General features: G+C 40.2%; 1 protein-coding gene across 6 annotated transcripts in view; it reads left to right on the top strand.

Moving 5' to 3' along the window:
- Window positions 1-25580, top strand: part of LOC107675072 (transcription factor HIVEP2-like) — a 73561-nt gene that overhangs the window by 34023 nt on the left and 13958 nt on the right. For 3 of the 6 annotated variants that reach the window (XM_016469271.1, XM_016469272.1, XM_016469275.1), the window contains one exon: window positions 20051-20204. The gene's annotated coding sequence lies outside the window, so the exon portion shown is untranslated. Of the gene's footprint in view, window positions 1-11570; window positions 11643-20050; window positions 20205-23047; window positions 23190-25580 lie in introns of those variants that run through there. The other 3 variants (XM_016469274.1, XM_016469273.1, XM_016469276.1) reach the window with 3 other exon arrangements.

Genomic DNA, 25580 nt, shown 5'->3' with positions numbered 1-25580 from the left:
TATTTTCTTTTTATTACTTTCAGTAATTAAAGCCAAAAGAAGCATTTGCTGAAATGTACAGTTGCTGTCATTAGAAACCACAGATGAGCAAATACAGTGTGAATTCAGGCAGGGTCTTATCAAAAACAGCATGGCCAGGTTTTCAGAATGAATGCTTAGGCTTTCATTCAAAACCTACTCTAGCTGTGCCTTATGACGCAAATGTCACTGATCCGAGTGCCAGAAGAGTGTGGAGGTGTGTGGATGGAGGTTGGACAGACCCTTACTGCGTCCCCTCTCTGTGTCTGTGGCCTGAGCTCCGACTGGGCTAAGCTCTCCATACCTTCTGTTCGGTCCTGGCCAATGCCAGATCTGTAGCAAACAGTGAGACCTGGATACCCAACCTGAGCCACATGGGCAAGCACTCTGTGATTCACACTTCAGCGAGAGAGAAAAAGTGGAAAAGACGGGATCCAATGTTGAGATTCAAAATCATGATTTGTTTTTAACAATTATGTGATCTTCTGACCTAGATGATTGTATAGTTGTTATTTATGCTGTTTACGACTTGAAATGCAATGCATCTGTGAACACAAGTAAAGCAGCAGAGAGTGGGCAGGAAGTTCAGTCATGCTGACCCCTTGACTTATTGCAGGTTAATGTAGATTTCAGTGTTTGCGTGTGTACTGTGCATCCCCAGCAGCATTTTTTGTGTCTGTTTGTGTGTATCATACTGTATGTGTGTGCAGCCATAGCATTGGCCAGGCCCAGTGTGTGGGCTGAACTCAGGAAGAGGGCAGGCAGGCAGGCATGTGGCCCTCTGCCACTTGGGCCCCAGGGTTCCTATCACAGATGGCCCACTGACATTAGCCCAGGCCTGGGGTCAGCTAAGACATCATATGGAGAGAAAGAGAGAGCGAGACTCATGACATTCTCAGCCTGAAAGGATGAAAAGATAACAGCGAGAGACTGTCAGATGAAAGACGCACAAAGACACTTTACCTTTGCTCAGGTGAGGCTTCTCGCAGTTCTCGAATTTGAGAAATGGAGAGCAGAGTTGCTAAGGTGAGAGAAACTTGAGAACAGCCAGGAAAATGGTGGATTTATTCCATGAAATCACAGGTGAGACCACCTGTCTCCACTGGCCTGAATCAACCACATTCCTGGCAGCTTTCACGCCAGAAAATCAGTTTGCTGCGATCGAGATTCACATAATATCGTAATATCGTAAAAAATAAAAGTAATTTACGATTCAGCTCTATCCCAGGTACATATTTGACGTTTATGAAAAATTGAAGGGGGTCTGAATACTTTCCGTACCCACTGTATTTACAGACTTTTATTGCACGGGCATAAATTTATCCGACAACCTTGTCTGAACTTACCTTTACGGCATGGTTTGAAGGTAAAAGTTTGAAGTTGAGCATCAGATGCTTTTTTAAAATTAGTGTCTTTTTTATCTCTTCTTTTTCCAAACAGCCCTGTCAGATAGATCAGAGTTTTTTCCCCTTCTCTTTTTCTCACCCAGACTCCCGCTGCTCACTGAGAGTCTGTGGCTTCCATTATTAATGTTGAAAAAAATCTGGCTTTACACCCCAGGCTGGTGGATTGTACCCTATAAAACATATCATCTAGCATATGAGTCACTCCATGCTGGACGCAGGATTTTATAGGCAATCGTTTCAATAAAATCAATTTTTTCAGCAAAACCTTTTTTGGAGGGATTTTGTAGAGAAGGAGGCTGGTCACAAGCATATTATGTTGTATTTTAGTTGCTTTTATTGTAATTAGTATTATTTTAGTATCATTACTATAGTATCTTAATATGTATTCATATTTTGTATTAGTTTTTATTTTAGTATTTTCCTTTTTTAATTTTAGTTAAAGATGTAGTCATTTTGTTGTTTTAGTCAATATGTTAATATAATATTATTATACTTGTATTATTTTATATTATATTAATTTTAATTTTGTTTTTAGTTTTAATAATTTTAGTACTTTAACTTAAACTAAATGAAAAATAGACATTTTGCCCCCTCAGCTAACTGAAGGTTTTTAGATTTTATTTTAGTTAACATTTATTTTATTTAAATTTTTAAAAATATATATTTTTATTTTAATAATTGTAATTATTATTTTAATTGTTATTTTTAATTATTATATTATTTAATTTAGTTGTTTTAATTTTAGTTGACAACATCAACACTGTTTTCAGTTTGGCTTCTTGTCTAGATTAACCAGCTAAACCAGCGTAAACCAGCCTGGACCAGTATGAGAATTAATTATTCTGTTGTAGTCTGGTCTTTTCAGCAGGGAGGGAACAGAAAACTGGGCATAGACCAGATTCAAACCTTCATTTCCCACATGAGCACCACAACTAAATATGTATGGAACATGTGTTTGTGCGCTAAACACTTCACCATAGCTTTTTATTACCGCAACACAGATTTTAAACATTAAAAATGATAAAAAGAATGATGTTAGAGGAGGCTGTTGGTAATGCATAAACTTTCTTTATCTGTCAGACACAAAGATACAAGATCCCTGTGCCCTAGGGAAACAGTGTGTGGCATTTCAAATGGGAATCATGCAGAGGTTTCAGAACAGGAAAGAACCAGATTAATGGAGAAAGAGAGAGGTTAAAGTAATGAAACCCACCTGAATCTTCAACCACTAAAGAAAAGAGAGCAGCTGACTTCTATTCAGGCCACTGACACTCTGACGCGCTGACACCAAGGCAAGGTGAGGGCCTCACTTATATTTTTAGTCTGTGAATGGAAGGAGCCATGAGTTGAGTCAGAGGGAAGAATAGACAGAAAAGAAATGGAAGGAAATGGGAAAAAAAATCTGCAGGCAGATGGAGAGGCAGCAGCCATGGGTTGCTGTGACTGAGATTGTGCTGCTCTATTTAAAAAACCCACAGGATTTTGTTAATGCTGCCGTGGGGTACATGTTATGTGTGTGAAGATGGAGAGACAGGAGTGTGTAAGTAAGTAGGAGGACAGAGGGAAGGAAATAGAAAAACTGCCGCTAGCATTGCAGCCCTCATTACAGTGCGACACAGATCTGACCACATACTGCTGTGGGCAATGACACTTATCTATGAACATTATATAGCATGGCTGTTTATGGTTTAACAACACTGCCTTTTGACCTCTGCCCTTGGTAAGCATCAATGTTTAATGTCTGAATATGGAGATATTGATTTTTTTTTTACCAGTTCTCATCATCAACTAGGATTTTTCTGATAACAGAATTTCAGTAGTTGATACCACTAAAATGTCATTATGTTCTATGAATATACTAGTTATTATATTTACAGTAAATACTTCTCAATTAAGTAAACACTTCTTCTCAGGTACACAAAATGGGTCTTTAAGATTTTGAATGTTTTAAAAAAAAAAGTCTCTTATGCTCACCAAGATTGCATTTATTTGATAAAAAATACAGTAATATTGTAAAATATTATGTAATGTAAAAATAACTCTTTTCTGTTTAAATTTTTTTAATTTATTCCTGTGGTGACAATAATGAATTTTCCAATTTAATTACCATTTTAATCAGTCCTTTGCTAAATTTAGTATTATTTGATTAATTTTATAAAGTAATAATAAAACATTTAGTGACCCTAAAATGTTGGAACGGTAGTGTTAAATAAATTGAAATGAAATAAAATAAAATAATATGAATACAATGTAATAAAAAAATATGAACTTTATTATTATTATTTCGTGTAGGTTATGGATAATGGCATGCTTAATCTGAAGCCAGAAGTGAAATCACACATTGTACAGAACAGTATCATGTTGTTTGTGATGTAGTTGAACAATAAATATTCGCATATTTATTTAATCCATATCTAGCCATCAGCTTTTGATGCTAAATTGCATGAAATTCCAACATTAGAACTCACTTAAATTTTTCTCAGGAAAAGGAACATTGTTGAAACATTGTAAAATTGCTGTGAAAGCCTGTAATGGAGAGGGCCGATGCTCATATGCCCACTGTGCTGAGAGTGGTTCAGATTGTTCGTTTCTCAATGCCAGTTATGGGAGATCTCTCTGTGATACCGAGGAGAGGAGGCTGCTACTCATCCATCTGCGTACAGTCACACCAAACAAAAGCTGAGCAGAAAGCCATTCAGCAGTGGGAGAAACTAGATCTTTATTTTGTTTCTGTCTACATTTATCACACATGGAGATAAAGCTGTCCAGGTTGGAAGTAAAAATGGCCTTTCTTAGAGAAAAGGGGTATCAGTTTTTGGCTTTGCTATTGGATTGTATTAATATTGCAGTTTGGTAGAACCAGTCATTGGTTGCATTAGTCAGGTTGTGGCCTTAAAGAATGAAACCTCAGCTGCCATGAGTTTGATGTACTCTACCATTCAAACGTTTGAGTTTAACGTTTTTTTAAGAAATGAATACTTTAGTTCAGCAAGGATGCATTGAATTGATCAAAAATAGCAACTAAGGCATTTGTAATGTTTTAGAACATTCTGTTCGTCTATCAATCAATCAATTGTGAATAAATGTATCACGGTGAAAATTCAGCTTTGACATGACAGAATAAATTGTGTTTTAAAATAGATTAAAACGGAAAACAGTTATTTTAAATTGTAATAATATTTCACAATATTTTACAATCATTTTAATCAAATAAATACAGCCTCTGAGCATAAAGGGACTTCTTTTAAAAACTTATTTTCAAAAATCTTACTGACCCCAAACTTTTATTACACAGTAGTGCGTATAATGTCTTTTTCTATTCTTTAAAATGTCTAGACTCATACGCATAAATTCCTTATGGCATTCCACATCAATTGTAAGTTTTGCAGCATATACACAGAAACGCTGTCGGTGTTAAACAACACCAGTGGACTGCCTGTGGGGATATCCCGTCATCAGGTAGATATAAACACACCGAGAGATCCTCATACACTCAGACTCCAGCATATGCAGGGCACGCATGTCTGGCCCATGGAGAGGGAGGAATGTGGAAAACCTCGTAACGCACCTCTGATTTTCCACTCCTGCTGCTACACATCCCATTATCAGTTTTATAAGAATGCTGGAAATTCCTCCGGTGAGGTGGCTCCAGCGCACAGATGCCCTGGGCGGCACAGCCACTACATTCCTGACTGGGGGGCCTCTTTCCGAGACAACTTAGGGTGGCCCCTTCATGGCTCGTTTAATAGTGATATAAAAAGCTGGTATGCTCCTTTTCCCCACTTCTCCAGTCATCAGCATGCAATGCAACACCACATAATGCATGCGATATACTGTGACCTCATGAGCTGGCAGGTCAGGCAGTCATTTGCTCAGCGTTTGTTGATGCAAAAGTAATTAAACTCAGGTTAAGTGTTTTTGGTGATGGAAAATCAAAAAGGAACTGTTGATAGATTTCTAATGTGTCATGGAAGAGGATTGGTTGCATAATATGCAGGGCGGACAAAGAGTTTCTAAGACAGACTTCAGTTTGAGTGTTATTTCATTGTTAGTGCTTGAAATAGGTGGATTTATGGTTGTTGGACAAGAACGATACCACAAAATCATGTCCTGTAGACGTAATACAGGCAACACAATCCAAAATGTTATGTATGTAGCAGTACTGGCTAGGGATGTCAATTTTCGATCATTTCCATGATCGATCGTCGTGTAAATTAACGATCAATTAATCGATTAATCGTTAACCTTAATGCTGCAATCAGCCAGGTTTCCGTGAAGCAGAGCGCAGCGGAGTTTAAAAAGTCCTTGTTTGTGCGGGTGAGGAGTCGTAGTTCGTCTGATTTATTTGCTAGGGAGCGGAGATTCGCCAGATGAATGCTCGGCAGCGGAGTCCTAAAACCGCGCTGTCGGAATTTCACGAGCGCGCCGGCGCGTTTCCCTCGCTTGCGTCGCCTGGAGCGCTTGTATAGGAACGCAGCTCCTCCGACTAAAATGTCCAGTAAAACATCTGAATGCTCAAATGTTGGCAGAAAGTTATTTGGTGTGCTATTTCTGATGTCCAGGAGTTCGTTCCTAGTAAAGTTGATCGGGAAAAAATTGCTTAAGACAGGACAAACAAACAAAAAAAGTACAAGTACCAAGTAGCGACAAACCATGGCTGCCATCCGCGATTATCTGGGGAAATGACTTAGTTACTACATTTCTATTGCTTTCCATGTTGAAGAACTTTGTGTTGTTTCTATTTTAATGCACTTTTAAATTTTAAATCACATTAAAAGCTTAATTTGTACATTATGAATGAATGATGACGCATTTATATACCGTCACCGTCACTCACAGTCGCTCGCACGTGTTTTGCGCATGAGCCGCGCGCAGCCCAAAATTAAACGACTTAATCGACCATCGATAGCTTTAGTCTTATCACTCAGCATACCCGGTTAAAAAAGTCACCGCTCGCCACTGATATAAATACACATAGAGTTCAAATACAGTGCAGTGGATATTGAATCAGGCTTATTCAGCACATAAATGGTCGTGCCTGGAATTCATTTAGCAGTTTATTTTACACTATAACAATGGTATAGGGGCTTTTTTTCTTTGAAATCCGTATTAACACACTCAGAATATGTGACGTCTACGTCTGAGATTCTTGAACAGATTTGACGTAGTTGCATTTCACTACAACTCAGCAATAGAAAGTACTTGAATGGCTAATCTGGGTTAAAATGGGATCAACCTGGTTTTGCTTTACCAGTGTTACAAACCATTTTTGGTATTATTTGTTTGTTCTGTTCTAAATTTATCCCAGAACTACTTTCAGATTATAGCAACATGTGTTAATCAGGTGCAGCTGTGACGTGGCAGATTTAGCAGCTCTCAGATAATTTTCGTAAAGCATCATCAATTACGTAGTATTTGGGTGTCCTTTCTATAATCTCAAACTGTGTCTCAATCAGGTGATGCAGTGACGTGAAACAGGTAACAGGTTTTGTGAGTGTGACAGATTACAAATTATTAGAATGTTCTGTTCTAGATTTACAACAGAACTAGGCCTATATTTAGCTACATGGCTTTAGCAGTTTTGAGTTCCTGGGTGGCAAATATTACTGACTGCTTACTAATGAAACTGAACCCAAAATAAACACTAGACAGACTTTAACTAGTAATTGATCAGTATCTGACGATATTCAATATTTAATTGTCCATGTTCATTTGCCCTATTTTTTTACATTTAGATTGCCTTTGCCATCCTCTTAAAGTTAATGTACACTAATATCTAGTCTACACTAACACTTATATTTAGCAGATCTTGAAATTATTATACTTTTTGCATTGTACTGTACATAATAATGAGCATTTAAAACTATTGATTTTAGAGTTTATTTTTTATGGTGTTGATTAATAGATTGGCACATGGTTTGTCTAAAAGCATATTAAAAACACCACATAGACAAATAAACAACATAAAAAACTTGATTTTCACTACAGGGGGACTTTAAGAAAAAATAGCATGTAATTTTAATACACCTCAAAAGTTTGATTTAAAAAAATAATAATTTGTTTTGAATTTAATTATTTTTATTTAATTTTTGACTAATATTGTGCCATTCCAGCTTTTGCAAGGCGAACTAACAGACCTAGATAATGTGGTCGTAGCTCGGCTTCGTCCAGCATGTATACATGCTAATCGGATGATATTAGGCCTCAGACGGAGATGACGTGTGACATGAATTTAATCTTTCAAATATTCAATTATGCATGTATACTTGTCTTGGACAGAGCAATAGAATCTGTAGCTCGATTATAACTTCACATGTAAATATAGTGAGGCAGTTAGACCTCAGCTGCAAGATAGCTTATCCATTTTTCTTTCATTTAAAAAAATAAATAGAAAACGGCCATGATTTGACTATACGGTTTGTTTATGTGCTTATTTACTTCTTACCCCTAGTCTGATGTGTCTCCAGGGATAAATGTAAATACACACGTATAAACAAGTTTTCTTGGGATCCGTGCACACCCTTAAGAGACGTACACAAACAGCATACGTACACACTTAAACATTCAAGAGGCCTCATGTGTGCGTTCCTGCTCAAGTCCAGATGATGAGGACTTGTTTGTGATGGGGGCCAGCAGTGACCTCAGACTCTTAACAGAGAAGCTAGTGTACCCCTCCACCCCTCTGACACACACACACAGACTCGCACAGCGCAGTTTGTATACCCCTCCGCCCCAGCGAGACAGCGCAGCATCTGTTATGTAAGTCACGCAAACGCTGCCAGAGTTCACCGCGAGGTTCTCAACCGAGTTAGGCGGTGGACCTCAGTGCCACCTCATCCCCTCCATCTGCGAGGAGGTCTGCATTGTCAGAGACACAAAACAGGGTATCCTGGGTGTTACGCAACACACTCACAACTCGGGATTTTGTAGGCTCATCCCTCTTTTTGTCTTTCTTTGCACTGAATTGTATTTGCTCCACACTTAGCTCAGATCTCTGAGGACAAATGGCTGAACTAAGAACTTCATTGTCTGGATCTGATTCTGTAAGACAGGGCTTTCCCCTTGAGAGTCAGCTTATGACATCAACTGAACTTTCCTCTCATCCACAGTTACACCTTCCTGTGCACGGAAAACTGAAAAAAGGGTTTCGTGTCTGTCAGGTGAAATTAATGTTCAAGTTGTTCAAGTGTGGCAGATGTGTTTTTAAGACCGAAATCAGAGGGGAAATTGCCTGTTGAAATTGCAATGGCCATTCAGACTGGAGCATTTGATTTGTGTCTGGGCATGGGCATTGTTTTCACTTTGTGAGTTGCTGATAGACAATAGTTTTTAGCTTTTAGAATGACATACTCCGTGTTGAATTGAAAGTTAATTTGAGTTTACAGTCTGATGTGATGAGATAAACATACATGTACTAAAAAAAATTAGCAAGAAAACAATTATTTTTTTCTATTCTACTTGAAAAGTGTAGGGCTATTCACACATTAACAATTCTTGTGATGTGGTTCTTTTTAGGGGATCACATTCATACAGCATAACCATTGTAGTCCGATTGACTCTTATGACCCTGCTCTCTTTAGTGAATCATATACATACAACTTGACCAGTGTATTCTGAATAAATAACAAATGACTCTTATGACTTGGTTATTTTTAGTGAATCATATATTTACAGTGTGTAGTCAATAACTGATTATTTTAATTCAATAACTGATTCCTTTAATGAATCATTCAAAAAGACTCACAAAGTCAGGAGTTACCTATGTGAATCAGTCTGATGAATCCTCTACTGAATGGATTCATCTGAATGAATCCTTTACTAAATGAACTCACTGAATCAGTTAAAACGGTTCTTGAATCAATATCTGACTCACTAAACTGCAATATCACTCACATTATAAATTTGTTGTTATTTATTTATATTGTAATTTTAATATGCCAGTCAATGTAGATTGGTCTGTAATAAGGTCTGCGTCATTACAGTTTAATTTGACTTTAATTTGGTGATTGTTTGAGGCGCTCACAGGTGAATCTGCTAACCCGTTAGCCAAATAAGTATCTGTTTTAGCTATTCATGGCTCCCCAGTATCACATGTGACTCAGCTGAATGCAGCCACGGTACAAACATGATATGGAACAAGCTGAGCGGGAAACACGGGCACACGGAAAGGCTCAGCTGCATGTCAATGTAACTGGAAAAACAATTATCTTAATTTCGTATTGAGGGGTTTCATCCCAGTGCTGGGAGAGGCTGAGAAATTGTGAATAAACGGTTCCATCCCCACTGTGCTGCCTTTGTGATGTATTTGTGTCTTTTAGAAATGGAAATTAATGGTCAGATTACACTACGGACCTGACTTTGGAAATGAACATGCCCGGGGAGAGGACTTGTCACGTTACGACAGATGTGGAAAACGCCAGAGAGCTGCTTGATTTTCCACTTTCCAAGTAGCTTGGAAAAATAATTTCTCAAAGAGACTCACAACAAGGGAAAGAAAAAAATGACAATGCCATCAGAAAGTGCTTTGCGCTTGTTTGCGCAAATATGTGTATTTGCGTGCTAGTGCCCAGCTTTTCCATGGGTAATATTTGGTCTGGGGAAATCTGGCCTGTTCCTCCATTTCTTTTTCCTCCAGTGGTACCCAAAGTTTCCAAGCCTGGAACTGTTAATCAGTGTTTGTTCTCTGCCCAAGTATGTGTGGCAGACCCCAATTCCATAGCTGGAAAACCTGTGGCCTGACCCTCTAGTCAGAGCAAATTAACAAAAAAACAATTCATCATTCTTCACCTCACTTCCTTTGTTTCCTCACTCAAAGAGAGCTATAGAGATTTGCTCGTGCATGTGGGCAGATGTGTACGTGTGTGCGAGCGAATCAGTCACCTGCACTGTTGTGGTGTTGTAGCTACAGTCTTGTGGGAGTTGAGTTCGCACCTTTACATTACCACTTCCTCCAACGTCATTGACACAGAACCTGGGATATCACCCAAGATTGTGCATTCACTGACTTTCTGTGATTGTAATGTTAGTGCTAACATCTTGAACAACTCGATGGAAAGGATTAGTAAATGCATCAAAATCACAGGTCACACTTGTGTATTCTCTTAATGTAATATCTCCGATTTCTCTCTGATTTCAGCAGTTCCTCAGAGGCCCAAAGCCACTCAGTCTGTGCACACACTTGAGGGCCTTTCAGGGATAGAGACAGGCAGATTTAGATAAGGAGACAGAATTAATTCATTTTTGTCTGACACTTCTTTCACTGAAAACATCAGATCCATAGAAGCCTGTTTCTGCCTCTGATTAAAAAAAGAAGGTATTTCTGACTTCATATCTCACAATATAACTTGTTATATCCCAGAATCGCACATGTATTTGTCCTAATTATGACTTTATATTTCAAAATCTGACTTTTATAACAATTGCGACTATATCTTGCATCTTTTTTTTTTCATTCTTATTCCTCATAAATGTACATTTATGTCTCACATTGGCAAGATCTCAGAATTAAATCTGACAGCTACCACTTTTTCTCATAATTAACTTTATTTCTTATAATTATGAATTTGTCTCATATTATAACTTCATATCTCAGAATCTTTTTTTTTCTTCTCGTAATTGTGACTCCATATCTCATTATTGTGACTTACACCTCAATATCTCAAATTCTGCTTTTATATCTCAAAATTCTATTTCATAATTACCTGCTTTTTTATTTACTCTGAGGGTAAAAACAGGCTTCTGTTCTGTTTGTGAGGCATCAAAACGTTGTTGTGGCCGCTCTGTCAAAAATGTTGAATAATAATTATTTTAGCCACCTCTTGCACGCTGAAAAAGACCAGATTAATTGATTGCAATTATATGTGTACATTTAAAATAATTTCCCCATGACTGTCTGTACAAATTTATTCCATTTACAGGAATAAACAGACTTTCAGAAGTGAAAAAAACTTATCTGAAAAGATCATCTGAAAATTGATCTTATATTGGCCAGCCGATGAGTTAAAGGCACAAAGCCAGAGGTGAAGAGCAGCTGTGTAGAGGAAATGGAGATGCTGTTATTTTACTGAAGATGCCATAATTATTATGATGCCACAGTGACTTCCTCTCCTTCCTCACACAGCTGTGACAGTTCCACCCTCAGCACTTGAGCCAGACACCAAAGACGCTTTGTCTCCCTGTCAGATTCTTGGAAGTAAAGGCTTCAATCGCATTACACAGGTAGGCCCAATTTGTAGGAACAGCCCTACTCTGATAAAGATCTTAGCATCAAGAATTGTTTGCAGTTGGTGTCAGTAGAGCGAGACTTTTGACTGTATTTCTGGTTGGAAAAGGAAATATGGCGATTCCTGGGAAAGTTGGCACCTGGACGGCATGACGAGGTGTGACTTTGGCTATGTTATTGTGCGTGTGGGACACAAGCTACTTTACAAGCTCTTCCCACAGGCAAAGCATAAAGGCAGGGTCCTGTTTTTGGAAATACAACCATGTCCTTAGGACTCAAGTGGCACAAAATGCTCTCCCTCCCTCTCTATTTCCGCTGGATTATGTGGCCTTGACTGCCAGGCTTGACTGTAGTGGGCCACTTTAGTCCTGCACTTCAATATTAATGCATCAGGAGGCTTTCGGAGGGACTGTTATTATCTCCCGCACATGTCTGTCTCCAGCAGAGTGACAGTTAAAGGGACAGGCGTCACAGAGCAAACAGGCTTGTGTTCTCTATTATGTGGGCCAGCCAGCAGAGCCCAGAGAAACACTGTGGGGTGTCTGATTGATATTCCTGGCCCCCAGGATCGTCCCCCGTGGCCTGTATTCACTCTTAATTATAGGAGTGGTTGGAGGGCAGGGCACTCTCTCTCCAGTAATAATATTATTCTATTGGGTCTTAGGGGAGAGCCGCAAAATGTCAAATTTTCTCAGCTCCGTTAATGGCTTGGTGATGCACTCTGATCATGGGTAAAATCCTCCTGTGTAGTTGGAAATGGAGCACGGTTGAGGTCGAATCAGCATATTGCTCTGTCTGCTTCTCTTTTGCAGTGTGTAAGCGACACATTTATGCATTAACCACCGTCGGTTCTTCTCAGAAAACTCTTTGTCTCGAAGAAGGGCTTTCAGCAGCAGCACAGCTTCCTTGACTCTGGTGTTGGGTTAAAAACAGCTCAGTGCAGACACAGCAGAGTGGATATCAAAGGCCAGAGAATGGTATGACCACGGCACTGTTATCCCAGCAGTGGTGAATCAGCACTTCACCCCCTGGAAAATTTTTCCTCAGTGTTTGTGGTATAGCAATGCTAGATTCACTTTTCAGAAAGACAACAGGAAGTCTAATGTACTCTTTATGTTCCATAAAGTGCTGTTCAAGTAGGCCCACAACTCTGTCTCTTACTTTTAACAGCTGCGATACTCCTTTTCTTGAAAGTGTCTCTTGCTAGAAGTGTGATCATGATTAATGAGTGCGAGAAGGACTCTTTTGCATTAGTTCCTGGACTTAGTGTGACCTTTGACCTAGACTGAAGCATATATTTGTTCATTGAAAATGTCATTGGGATTTCAGAAAAGTCTTATGAGCAACTTCCCTTCAGTGTGAAACTCATTGACTTCCTGAAAGGCTGCTTGTCACTCACTGGTAGAGTTGTGATGGTGAGGAAATTTTGTTAACAAATAACTTTTATTAACAAACCGAATAAAAATGCACCATGCTATAGGCCTAATATAAAATAAATAACTTACACAAAGTTTAAATATAAAAAAAACCCCAGCAAACACTGTGTAACCAAATAAATAAGAAACAGCATGTTTATTAGCAAAACGAGTAAGAAAGCTTGGAGGCACTTGATGTAAAAAAATAAATAAAAAATACTTCCGCCATCGTCTTGTCTGTCTCACCTCACTCTTCTTGTCGGTCAGCTCGACTCACTCTCCTCGCGTGATAAATGAAATCTGACTCCTGCTGCTGATCTGTGATGCGACTGTCGTTTGGCAAGCTGCATTGAGCAGCCACATTCAGTTTTTAATTGTAGTGTCTGTTTTCTAAGTGAACTAAATGATTTTTATTACTAAAAAAAATCAAAAAGACGGTGGGGGGTGGTGCTGTGGTGGGCAAGTGACATAACCAGTGTTGCAGCTTAACACCGGTAACACTCTCAACACTGACTATTGCATCAAGCCTATTCACTGGGTTTTGCAAAATTCAGAATTCTAGCTATATATCCTTCTGTCGTTCTAGCCATCTATCGCTCTATCTATTGTTATATAATAACAACAGTTCCTATATCAATAGCCTAAAAATAGAATAGACTATAATGTCAGCTAATGACATTATTTCTGACCAACTGTTCTGGCAGTGATGTAGCCTATTCTTTCTAGAATTACAGAAGATTGTGCGTTGCAGATGTAGAACTGATTTCTCATGGAAACCTAGCTATTAAACTGTATTGAATTTTTTTCTGAACACCCTCATTGACTCAGAGTTCTTTCTGATGTATAGAAGGAAATATTATATAAACATTCTTCACTCGTGAGTTGTGTAAAGCAGGTTTCAGGGAATTTCATAATAAATCAAGACTACATTTGAATCAGATTTAGGTTTGAGGGGATGGAAGGAGTGGCGCCGTGTTACAAGATTGCTGCACAGGATGTGCTATTTACCCCCCTAGGAGAAAGCAGAGGGTTATTGGTTAGAGGATGCTGCTGAAAGCAGCTGGTTTATCACTACAGGCCTACCAAAGACCATTACAGGAAGACCCTCTTCCTGCTGCAATACCTAATATCCAGGAATAAAAATGTCTAGCGTCACCTCAGATAATTTAGCAGGAAATCGTACACTATATTACTCTCCCATTATTCTCTAGCCAACAATCTGGAATGACATATTTTCAGTGAAAACCAGAAAGGTGGCAAATGTGTTATTTTGTGTTTCATTCTGACTGGTGCCATTGCTGATTGGGTGTTAATAGCCATTGCTGCATCAAGTCTCCGGACTCCTCAACCTTGAGCTGGTATGTTTATATATGGTGGGCTTCTATAAAAGGAGTGCATGTCTCTCACAGGGTAATGGCACTGTGCGGTGGTTGTGCTGCCCGAGTCCATCAATTACACAGCCGTAAAGCTCTCATTTCAGCCCAAATAACTGCCATTGCTGTGTCAAAGTCCCCACCAAACTGCCTGGGTACTTTTAACAACCGCCCTCCCTCTCTCGGCTGAAGTAAATTGGTGAAAAGGCATGTTAGAGAGAAAATGAGTGGAAACTGGACAGACGGGGCCTGGATGTATTTTACAGACTGACTCAGACACCAGCTCAGCGCCAGCTTCTTGACTTGTATAACAGTGTGGAGATTGGAACAGATAGAGTGAGCTTGACTCACGGTGCTATCATGGAGAATCTGCTCTTGTTTTTCTTTAGTAGAGGAAGGAGAGAGAAGAACAGAAGGACAAGTGGGCGGACTCGCCTTACACGGCAAAAGACAGCTGAACCCAGTGACCTCGCCGTGGTCCTCGAGGAGAGGTTCTTCTTCGGCCCTTGGCCAGCGTGGAGGCTGGAATGGGGTGTTCTACAAATGGGTTCCTCAAGCTATACTCTCTGTTACTATCACACCCAATGTAATGTTCTCAGCTTGTCTGATATAAGTCACACTGCCCCCGTTTCAATCTCAGGGGAGAATTCTCTTGGCAGCGGATGGACTCGTGCTGATGCTGGCACCATTCCTTCACCGCGGCCCGCCTCTGATCTGAAAAGAGCGCTGCGTGTGAAAGGGGTGACAAGGATGGTAACTGGTCCACTCATCCCCCAATGATGTAAATGTCACTTCCCCCTTTCAGTCTGGGCCTAAAAGTCAGATGCACAGTGATGCGAAAGGCTGGAGAAGATGACACTGATTAGCTTGCTCTGGGGGGCGACTGTCATGGCTTGCGCAGGATGGCCGTGGCACTCTGTGATTAATGCCCATTAAACACCATGTGGCTCCAATTTATTGCAGCCCAAATCCTGTCTCCCAATGCGCTGATTACAGAGCGAAAGCCCAGCTCTTCTACACCTGCTGGATTGAGGAGATGCTCATTGTGCCTCGTTCTTGGTCATGTGGTTCCGCTGACTCTTTAGATAAACAAGCAATAAAGAGACAGCACTCCCTCTGGAACTTTGCCTAATCAACAGTGTGTGATTAGGGCTTTATAGCTTATCTAAATCACAATAAACTATGAGACTTAAATATTTTTGTTTCAGCTGCTTTGTTTGACTAGAAAACCTCTAGAGGTATTTGCCTCATGTTTCAAATTAGTCGTAAGCAATAAATCAATTTCTCGCCTTTTAAGACTGGACAACTCGTAAATCATTGAATACCAAACATAATTTTGCACAGGGGTATCTGGCTGATTCTGTTATATGTGTCTTTTATTATCTTGACATTTTTGCAAAGCATTTAAATTGTTCTTGACGTTGGAGCCGTGCTATAATGGTTGCTGTACACAATTTTTTATTATTATTTAAAAATCGTATATATTTTCTATATAAATGTTTTGTATATATATTGTTGTTTAGTTGCCTCTGTATTTTACTTTTGTTTCGTAGATACTATTCAGATGGGAAGGTCCCATCTGGATTGACCAAATACATCATGACACATGTGAAAGTAGTTCTTCTGTCAGAGTACAAAGATGATTGGATGGCCAACCCACTGACCAGAAGCGAACCCTTTCTTAGTCTGCTGCGAAGATCAGACATATTAGTTAAAAGCACAGAAAACCAATCTTGCCACTTTTATTTCAAATCTTTATTTTGGCCTGTCATTGGAGCTAATTCGAGTACAAGTCAGCATGTGCCGTCAGGAAATCCACTTAGCCCGATTTCCCGGCTCTTGTGAGGGGTAACATGACACTGGACCTCGGCCGTCAGGGGAACACTCACCGCCCCACAATAAACGTGTGACTCTGATGTCATGACCACAACTATGCGCCAAATTCCTCATTGATGCACTCAATTATAAGAGGTGCTCTTTCCATTTAAACGCCCTGTCATGAAGAGGCATGGGAATCAAAGGGTGGAAGGAAGCAGAGAGAAAGATGGAAGGGGGGGATTTGGTGGGGGATTGTGTGCAGCTGGGGCTGAAGGAGAACAACAGAGCCTACTGATTTGTTTGTTTGTGCTGGGAGACATGTGATGGTTTAACGGGATCCTTTCCTTTTTTTCTGCCTTCTTTTTTAAGACTAAGCCGAAGGAGGGAGCTGTCACCTTTGTTGGTTGTGTCATTTGTCAAAAGTACTTTCCAGTTTCCTTCCATAAATTTTTAAGTCGCCCCATTAAATATAAGGTAATTGCATTGTCTCTATATGGTGCCTGGAGCTACAAGTTCTATTAAAAAGACACAAAGGCAGTGAGTGTTAAGAGTATTTATTAAAAAGAATGGTATTAATTATGGAGGAGGAGGAGAGTGCGAGATGGGGAGAACTTGTGATGCTGCGAGGGTCAAGAGTGTGGATTTGTTCATGTAGTTGTTAATATTGCGCATATCGATGACAATCCATGGATGGTGATTTGACTGGTGTTTGGTTGATCTATTCTGGGTAGTAACAGTTCCTCCTCACCCTATTATTTGTCCCCAGCTGGGCTTCATTAAACCGACTTCCTCAAGTAAAAAGAGGCTCAGATTTGGAAAGGGTGGCTTCATAGTTCATCAGACATGCAAGAGAATGCAAAATGATACACAGGCAGGGGAAAAGAGGTTTAAAAGAGAATGTGTAAAAGAGGAAATAAAAGAGAGCGGTGAGCGCAATGGAGGTGTCAGGGTGAGGCAGGTGCACCTGACAGAGTGCACATTGGTTCCCATGGTTGCAGGGCCGGTACGATGAGGGGCGAGTCAGAATGATGACAGCTCTTCTAGCCCCAGGGCCCTTCCTCCTCCATGATACATTTAGGTTCTTAATGCCACCTCAAATGATCTTGCTAACTTTACTGTATTACTCTGCATGAATTTTTTAGCACCCTGAATAATGTTGTGGAAGTGAGGCAAGAGGAAGGTTCATCTCCTTGACAAATTTTACTCAAAGGATGTGGTCGCTGACCACATGCAATATTCGAGCCAGGTTAGTGTAAATAAGGCTAAATGCACTGAGCTACACTCAGCTGCTTGGTTGTTGGCCAGGATGTGCCCAATAAACTGCCTGTATAAATCGTTATCTGAAATTCTGTGACTCATATACTGCAGATTTCTCTAAAGAAATGTACATAAATAAAAAACAACAAATCTGGCATTGTGACTTTACATCTTAGCATGCAACACACATTAATAATTGAACTGGAACCTTCAAATAAAGAATTGTTTAAGTGTTTTGATATTACATAAGATCCTTTTGAACAACTAGGACTTCCTCCAGGTAGATCAGGCTGCACGATTTCATTTTTATGAGGGGTTTGTGTTCTCTCACTGAAGTAAATGGAAATGGATTAGGGTAGAAACAGCTTCATAATAATATATTTCCTGTGTCAGTTCTGTAATCCTATTCACTTTAAGACAAATAGGCAGAAAATGGTGTGAGGATGTTGGGAAGGGGGTTGGAAACGCATTTATGGCATGACATAATATGGCTCGTTTTCCACCAAAATCATTTTGCTGAAATTACTCAGATCATTGAAATAGAAAATATGAATTCACTTGTCACTCTTTACATTTTAATTCACACACTGTGAAGTGGCACAGAGCATAGTTTATGAGAGCTTTGACAAAATGTGCCACATGTTCTCAAGTACTTTCAAATGATAATTTCCAGGGAAAAAAGTGGAGTCATATAATTACAGGCAGTTATTTATACTTTGTACATATCCAATTCATCGCCTGTTCATTTAGCTAAAAGCTCAATGTTGGGTCTCTATTTTGGATGCTTTTTTTTTAAGACGAAGCACTCATCATTGCCCCCATCACAGCACATCTCAGTGGTAAGAATAGTCTCTCTTGTGAGTACTTGACGACCTGTTGTGGGAGAGCTCCTTTGTAAAGGGTTTAGAGCAAGCAATATAAATACTGTAGCTGGACTTCATTTCCCTAAAGCACCATAAGCCTACATAGAACATAGAAACCATTGGCACAAACCATTGGTTTACTAACACCAAAGTGCTGAAACCCATTCCAGCAACCAAAATATACTTCACTCCATGCCTAGTCGGTAAGGTTGATCATTTGTGTTGACGTAGACATTGGTTGATTCATCCACCCTTGTCTACGTCATGAAGAGCCACGATCGAAAAAAACTCTCCGAAACTTGTACGAACCCGGAAGTACGATTTTTGGTACAGAAATACTCCGTCATACATCCAAATTGTTTTTTGAAACTTTGTCCATGCTTAACATGAGAATCCAACTCTTTAACAGTGTAAACAACTCTGAATGCATGAAACAGCATTGTACCCCCCCCCCCTTTAAAATGGTATGGTTAAAACGTTTTGAAAGTCTTGATTTGGTGTGCAGTGCAATATACATGAGCCCTGTTTTTTGTTGTAGTTGTTGCGGGTGAGAGGAAGTGTTGCCTGTGTTTACCCTGGGTGAGCTCCACTGCAGATTGTGATGCAACCTCAAAGAAATGTCTTGTTTTTCTGGGTTAGCTGAGCTTGTCTTAGTGCAGCAGAGCAGCATAATGGTGTTTGTAATATCTCCAGCCCTGGGGCACATTTTAGATTGCGAAGCTGAAGAGCACAGCTTGGCTGCATTCACTCCAAGGTAGGGAGCATGAAAACACGGTGAAGCATGCATCTCTAGATGGGCTTTTGGAGAGCAGGCCTGAATGGCACTACAAAGGCCAAGCAAATTGTATAACTAAGAACTAAGACCTTAAGGTTGTGGTCTTTGTCAGAGAAGCTTCTTCTGGCATCTTTATTTTCTCATAGTAGAATAAAAGAATGGATGTACAATGCATGCTGGCATTACTCTTGTTTTAAAGAAATATATGAATTTGTAGTCGTGTTTCATTTTGATCATTGTTTGATCATTTTGATCATGGTATCATAACCAGCACTGAAACAGAACAATAGCAATATTACATTTATAGCAATATTACAGCAAATTTCTTTCTCCATCATAGACTGCTGGCCAAGGTTCAGCAGTTCACCACAAACAATGAAGCCCTGTGTTTGTCGCCTGGGTTCTTTGCTATTTTTATGTCTTGAGGCCTTTTTGCCATTTTGGTGTCTGTGTTGTTAAAGGCAACACATTTTGTCAGATAGTTTTCTGTTTACTATCAGAAAACCTAATTCTGGCAGATTACCAATCAGTATAATTACGCCCAGTGTATACGATTGTATACGATTTTTGTAATTTATGAAATGGCAAACAATGTGCAAGACAAGCACCATCTTGAAGGAAAGGTTGATGTTTAATCAGTTTGAATCTGTACTGGCATGTCTCATAACATTTATAATATTGCGTATATTATCCCACAGACACATTGCAATATGGTTTGTGCATAAACACGTCAGAGGATTCATATTAATAGAGCACGATTGCTCCAAATGGAGTGGAAATATTGTTCTAGCAGATGCTCAGTTCCAGTTTATTTATTCGATATGAAAAGCCTTCAGCTACTCTGATAGTCTCTATTTAGTCTCACATTATCATTAAACTTGTTTCCTTTCATTGTCTCTACAGTGGTCTGCATAATCTCAGCACCCTGGCCAGGGGATCTTACTTGTCACCCCACTGCCCAGCCTTCGCCTGCCTAACCTGACTACCATAGAGGGAGCAGCATTGAGGCCTTTACCCTGAGAAACAAGCAGATCCCAGACTTACAGAGAACCTTATGGTGAGTTCACAATGTCACACCACACAAGAGCAATGAAGGGAGGCCATGAAGGACCCAGGTGTTTAATATGGAAAAAGTGGAAAAGTGAGGTTAGGGAGACACATGTTCCTCGGGCTGTGCATCTGGCAGGACCGTGTGCTGAGGTTGCATGCCTCACAGATGCAGTAGGAAGATAAAAGTGCATCGCTGATTATATCTGATTTACCACGGCTAATAAAACTTTTGATTAGCATGGGAGTGGAATCATATAGTTAGATGTAGACTTAAGGCTTGTACAGGTGCATCTCAATAAATTAGAATGTCGTGGGCACTTCATGCTTCCTTCTGCTGACCAGCTTTTTGAAGATGCTGATTTAATTTTCCAGCAGGATTTGGCACCTGCCCACACTGCCAAAAGCACCAAAAGTTGGTTAAATGACCATGGTGTTGGTGTGCTTGACTGGCCAGCAAACTTACCAGACCTGAACCCCATAGAGAATGTATGGGGTATTGTCAAGAGGAAAATGAGAAACAAGAGACCAAAAAATGCAGATGAGCTGAAGGCCACTGTCAAAGAAACCTGGGCTTCCATATCACCTCAGCAGTGCCACAAACTGATCACCTCCATGCCACGCCGAATTGAGGCAGTAATTAAAGCAAAAGGAGCCCCTACCCCTACTAAGTATTGAGTATATGTACAGTAAATGAACATACTTTCCAGAAGGCCAACAATTCACTACAAATTTTTTTTTTATTGGTCTTATGAAGTATTCTAATTTGTTGAGATAGTGAATTGGTGGGTTTTTTGTTCAATGTGAGCCAAAATCATCACAATTAAAAGAACCAAAGACTTAAACTACTTCAGTCTGTGTGCATTGAATTTATTTAATACACGAGTTTCACAATTTGAGTTGAATTACTGAAATAAATTAACTTTTCCATGACATTCTAATTTATTGAGATGCACCTGTACACTGGCATTGTAGACTAAATGACTGAGGATCACACAAGTCTTTCCGAACATGAACTCGCACAGAAACATGCGTCTCATTGCTAGGAGATACATGACAAATGAAAGCAATATGTGGTCTAAAACTGACTCAAAATATCTAACATGACTGATATCCTCCGACTGGATGGAATCATAGTCTGAAGCACAAAAATCGGAGTCCGTGCCCATCATACATGACACAATTTTCTGCGAAATCTGTCAACTTTGACTGCCCAAAATGGCAGACTGGCTCTGACTTTCAACAGCTAAAGCATACAGATTGCAAATCAGGCCAAAAATCTGGGCAAAAGTTGTGTAGTGTATTCCGGCCTTTAGGCCCTTATAGCAGAGAAAAGATCTGAACATTTAATCTGTTCCACAGTTTTATGATATATTTGTGGATACCACAAATGCCTGTGCTTCAAAGCCTGAGCCGTGAACAGTGACAGGGTTTATTTTCAATGGTGCTCAGAGTAGTGGCAGCCAAACATCCGACTCTTGCATGCTCGCCCACCAGTGCTTAAGCTTTTAACCTCAGACAGTGACTAGAGCCATTTATTTGTTCTACTATAGGAAGCCAGGGCATACTTGTAGCAGATGTTTCGACTCTTCCAATCGGGGTCACAACCTCCAGATGCTCTCCCTCTTTTTTTGCACCTTCTCTTTATAGAATTTTGGCAGTGGAAATCCTTATGAGGCATACTGTTCCACTTGCTTTGGCTAGTCCTGTGCAACACCTTCTTTTTTGATGCAGTTGCATCCAGTAAAATGTGGGGATACCTTCATGTGGCAGAAGGGTCGACATGTGTTAGTCTACAAGATCCAAGCTGTGTCCAAACCCCGTTTAAGGTAGAGCCAAGCTAAGACCTCCTTTGGAGTCAGTAATTTCCCCTTGGGTTCTGTGATTTTAAATGTCAACAACTGGCCACAGGTTTTACGTTTATGCATGGTTCAGTCAACCTCATGAGGTTCTAATGTAGTTGAGAGGAAGTGAAAAGACAAGGATATCATTTCAATGAAGCATAACCTTGTAAGTTGGGAACCAGTAAGAAAGACAATTAATCAGTGCCTCCACAGCTGCTTCCTGACATTTCTGCAAAATGTTGTGGAAAATTTAATGAAGGCAAGCTTGTAATGGTTTCAAGCTTACCCGGTGGAAAATATGACAATCTTTCCATAGACAATTAAGACCAACATGAAGCCCTGTTTTTCACTTTTTTTTGTCCCTGTCTTTCCTTCCATAGGGGCTGTGTTTGTGTTTAAGCCAAGGCTAAATGGAAACATGTACATTAAAACGGATACAGCTGTGGAGTCTGAAAAACCCCTAGGATTGTTGGCGCTTCACTAAGCAATCTTAAGCAGTGGCACCTACAGAACGATTTAGTGTCAAATTGCATGTTCCCTCCCACAGTCCACAAGGCGGGCATGTTTTTAAACACCGTCTCCAGGAATGTGTCATAAATCCATCTAATGACCTATACATGATGCTGATGATCTTTTCCCTATTTACTTCCTATCTTTTTCCTGCATTGCACCAGTCCACAAATATGCAGCTCTTGTTTTGGGAGCGGGTTATTCACAGACAATGTTTTCATCTCTGCCGTTTTCAATTATCGAGCCATCCTGTAATTATGCTGCTCTGCCCCATATTGGACTGCTGGTGTGCCTCAGAGTCCCGGGCCAGACTGGGGTACATTTTTCCTTCTAGGCCCCCCTTTTCTCTAGTGGCCGGTCCAGTCACTTATTTGATTGGTAACAGTATCTTGTGCTGGGGGGATAGTGCTTGGGCTTTCAGAGTGGCAGTTAAATTAGACATGACCTCATGTTGAAAGGGGTTTATTCTCTCCTTAATAGCTGTTGTGTTTTCTATCAGCAGGCACTGCCTTTTGACCCGTCACCCACAGCAGCACTCCGATCGTGGTACTGTCCCAATGTAGACCTCTTCTGTGACAGAAAGAAGAGAGATTGAACTGCTGCTTGGTTTACTTGGGGCTTCCCATCAGACCCTTTAAATGGTTGGTGGCTTGAAGAAATAGATATCAGTAGCTTTTTCATTATTAGGACATAAACGGTAGACATAATAACTGGGCACTTTCTTAACTGCTGTTACTGTTCATCAAGATAAATCGCAACATTTCCCAAACTGAGGCAGTGCTAATGTCTTATTTAATGGCTGATGTCAAGGCCCAGTCAAATTTTAGCGCATAGCAATTTGTTGAGAGAGCAGCCGTCTGGACAGATGATGTTATTTAAATAATCACCAATGATATGATTATAATGACAAGCTAATGGGTAATGTGTCCTTTACGCTGCTGTACTAATCAGAATAAGCGAGTGTTTTCTCCCTCTTCTTTATGCCGTGATATTGTCCTTATGAAAGAATTGCCCATCATTTCCATGAAAGTGAGTCTGTTGATGCTTGATTTTTCCCGGTACATTCACTCTCTCGCTCTTACTGAGTCGCTGGCATCACAGCTGCTAGATAATTACGCATTCGACCAAATGTCTTGAAGGGTTGTATGCACCTCGTTTCCGGCTGCGTGCGGATCATGGCAGCTCTGCCATCCCTCTCGGCCCACACAGGCAGAGAATCAAATGGGCTGGGTTGTGTAACTGAAGCCCCTTTCATAACGCAATTCATCAACACCATAACCCTGCATGGTATTCATGCCTTCCCCACCCACACAGGAACAGTCATCCACTCTCCTCACCCCGTCTCGAGATGGCTGTAGATGCTTCCCACGCATGCTTTCTCTCTCCAGCACACACATAAATGCTAAGGCTCTCATGTACAGTGTTAGAAATACTTCCTTTGCTTTAATGGCTCTTTCCTCTCCTCCATATAGCTTTGAAAGACTGGTTTATCTGTCAGAACTGCCGTCTTTTCATGAACCCCTATCGATCCTCCTATTTCCTTATTTCAGAAGGCTTTGAAAGCATTGTAACTATTGTTGAATAGTGCATTATGGAAGTCCTTGGAATGTGATTGTGATATTGTCGATGTGTAGAACTCCCCTCCGCTGACCATCTGGACATGATTCTAGCAGGCCTGTCTCTCTGCACTGGCCTCTAACCCAGCTGGATGTGGAGCTGGATGAGTCGTCTGCCCAAGATTCAACTTTGGATTCTTAATGAGGAGTCAGTATGACACTCCAGGGGGCTGACTCACATACATTTTGGGTGATACATCCTCCAGTCCTGCTAACACAGACCAAAATCACACCGTAAAAGTTGCTGGATGAGCAAAAGGTGAATCTTGCAGGGAGCTGAGATAAACAACCAAGACAAAAGTACTGAGCAAGTGAAGTAAAAGGTAATGTGAGGATAGCATTAGTGGGCCATAATTCAGGATTGTCTCAGACATTTCCTTTATTTGATTGAACGGACAGTGCCTTTTTTCAGGTAGCTATAGTAACTTAAATAAAAGAACAGCTATTGAGATCCTTCCCACATAGAGTCATGGTGTGAATAGACATGTGCCAATTCCTTTAAAACAGAAGACTTTATTGTGGTATCCTTACTTCAATCTATTTTCAGACTTGTTCTCATTTGCTCTGTGCCAGATGATAAAGCCTGTTGGAGTAGTAAAAGTTACCTCCATCACTAATGAGTTGCGATAGCTGGAACAAGGGCAGTGGAAAATCAACTCAGCAACCTCTCCTCCTCTACAAGAGTAGTGGTATTCGTGCACACTTGAAATTCCCTAATGGCAGTAAAGTTCCTCTTGAGACAACCAAGCAAGGTGTAAGCAAATTTTAGATGCATGACGACAAGGCAAATACAAATAAGGTGCAAAATAAAGTTTGAGTAATTGACCACGATTGTTTTAACGGTAGGAATTTGTCACTATAACCTCTATAACCACTGAATTGAAACAATTAGCAGCCTGTTGAATTATTCGGTGTCTGTCCTATAAGCGACAAAAAATTGTGCCACTTGGACTCAGGGAAATGATATCTGGCTTGTGTACCTCCCCAGCATCATAGCTGTGATGTCATGAGGGAGCAGACAAAAGGTGGAACCCAATCTCTGGAACATACTGCCCGGTGTGCCCAGGTGCACCTCAGTGAGCTACATGATCTAGTAACACTGTCTGCCTCCAAAGAGTCCATTAGCTTAAGTATGCAAACTACAATTAAAAAATACTAAAAAAATACTAAATACAATACAAAAAAAAAACTAATTTGCCCATTGGCCTCTGATCATCATGGCCTCCTAACAATCCCCATATCTACTGATTGGCTTCATCTCCTCTCCACCAATAAGCTGGCCAGGTGGATGCTGCACACTGGTGGTGGATGAGGAGATACCCCCTGACAATGTAAAGCACTTTGAGTGCCTAGAAAAGCGCTATATAAATGTAATTAATTATTATTATTATTATTATTATTATTATTACAGTCACA

This window comes from Sinocyclocheilus anshuiensis, unplaced genomic scaffold (genome assembly GCF_001515605.1).
Source record: "Sinocyclocheilus anshuiensis isolate Anshui unplaced genomic scaffold, SAMN03320099.WGS_v1.1 scaffold776, whole genome shotgun sequence".
Taxonomy (NCBI): Eukaryota; Metazoa; Chordata; class Actinopteri; order Cypriniformes; family Cyprinidae; genus Sinocyclocheilus; species Sinocyclocheilus anshuiensis.
This window is presented reverse-complemented; position numbering and strand designations above follow the sequence as displayed.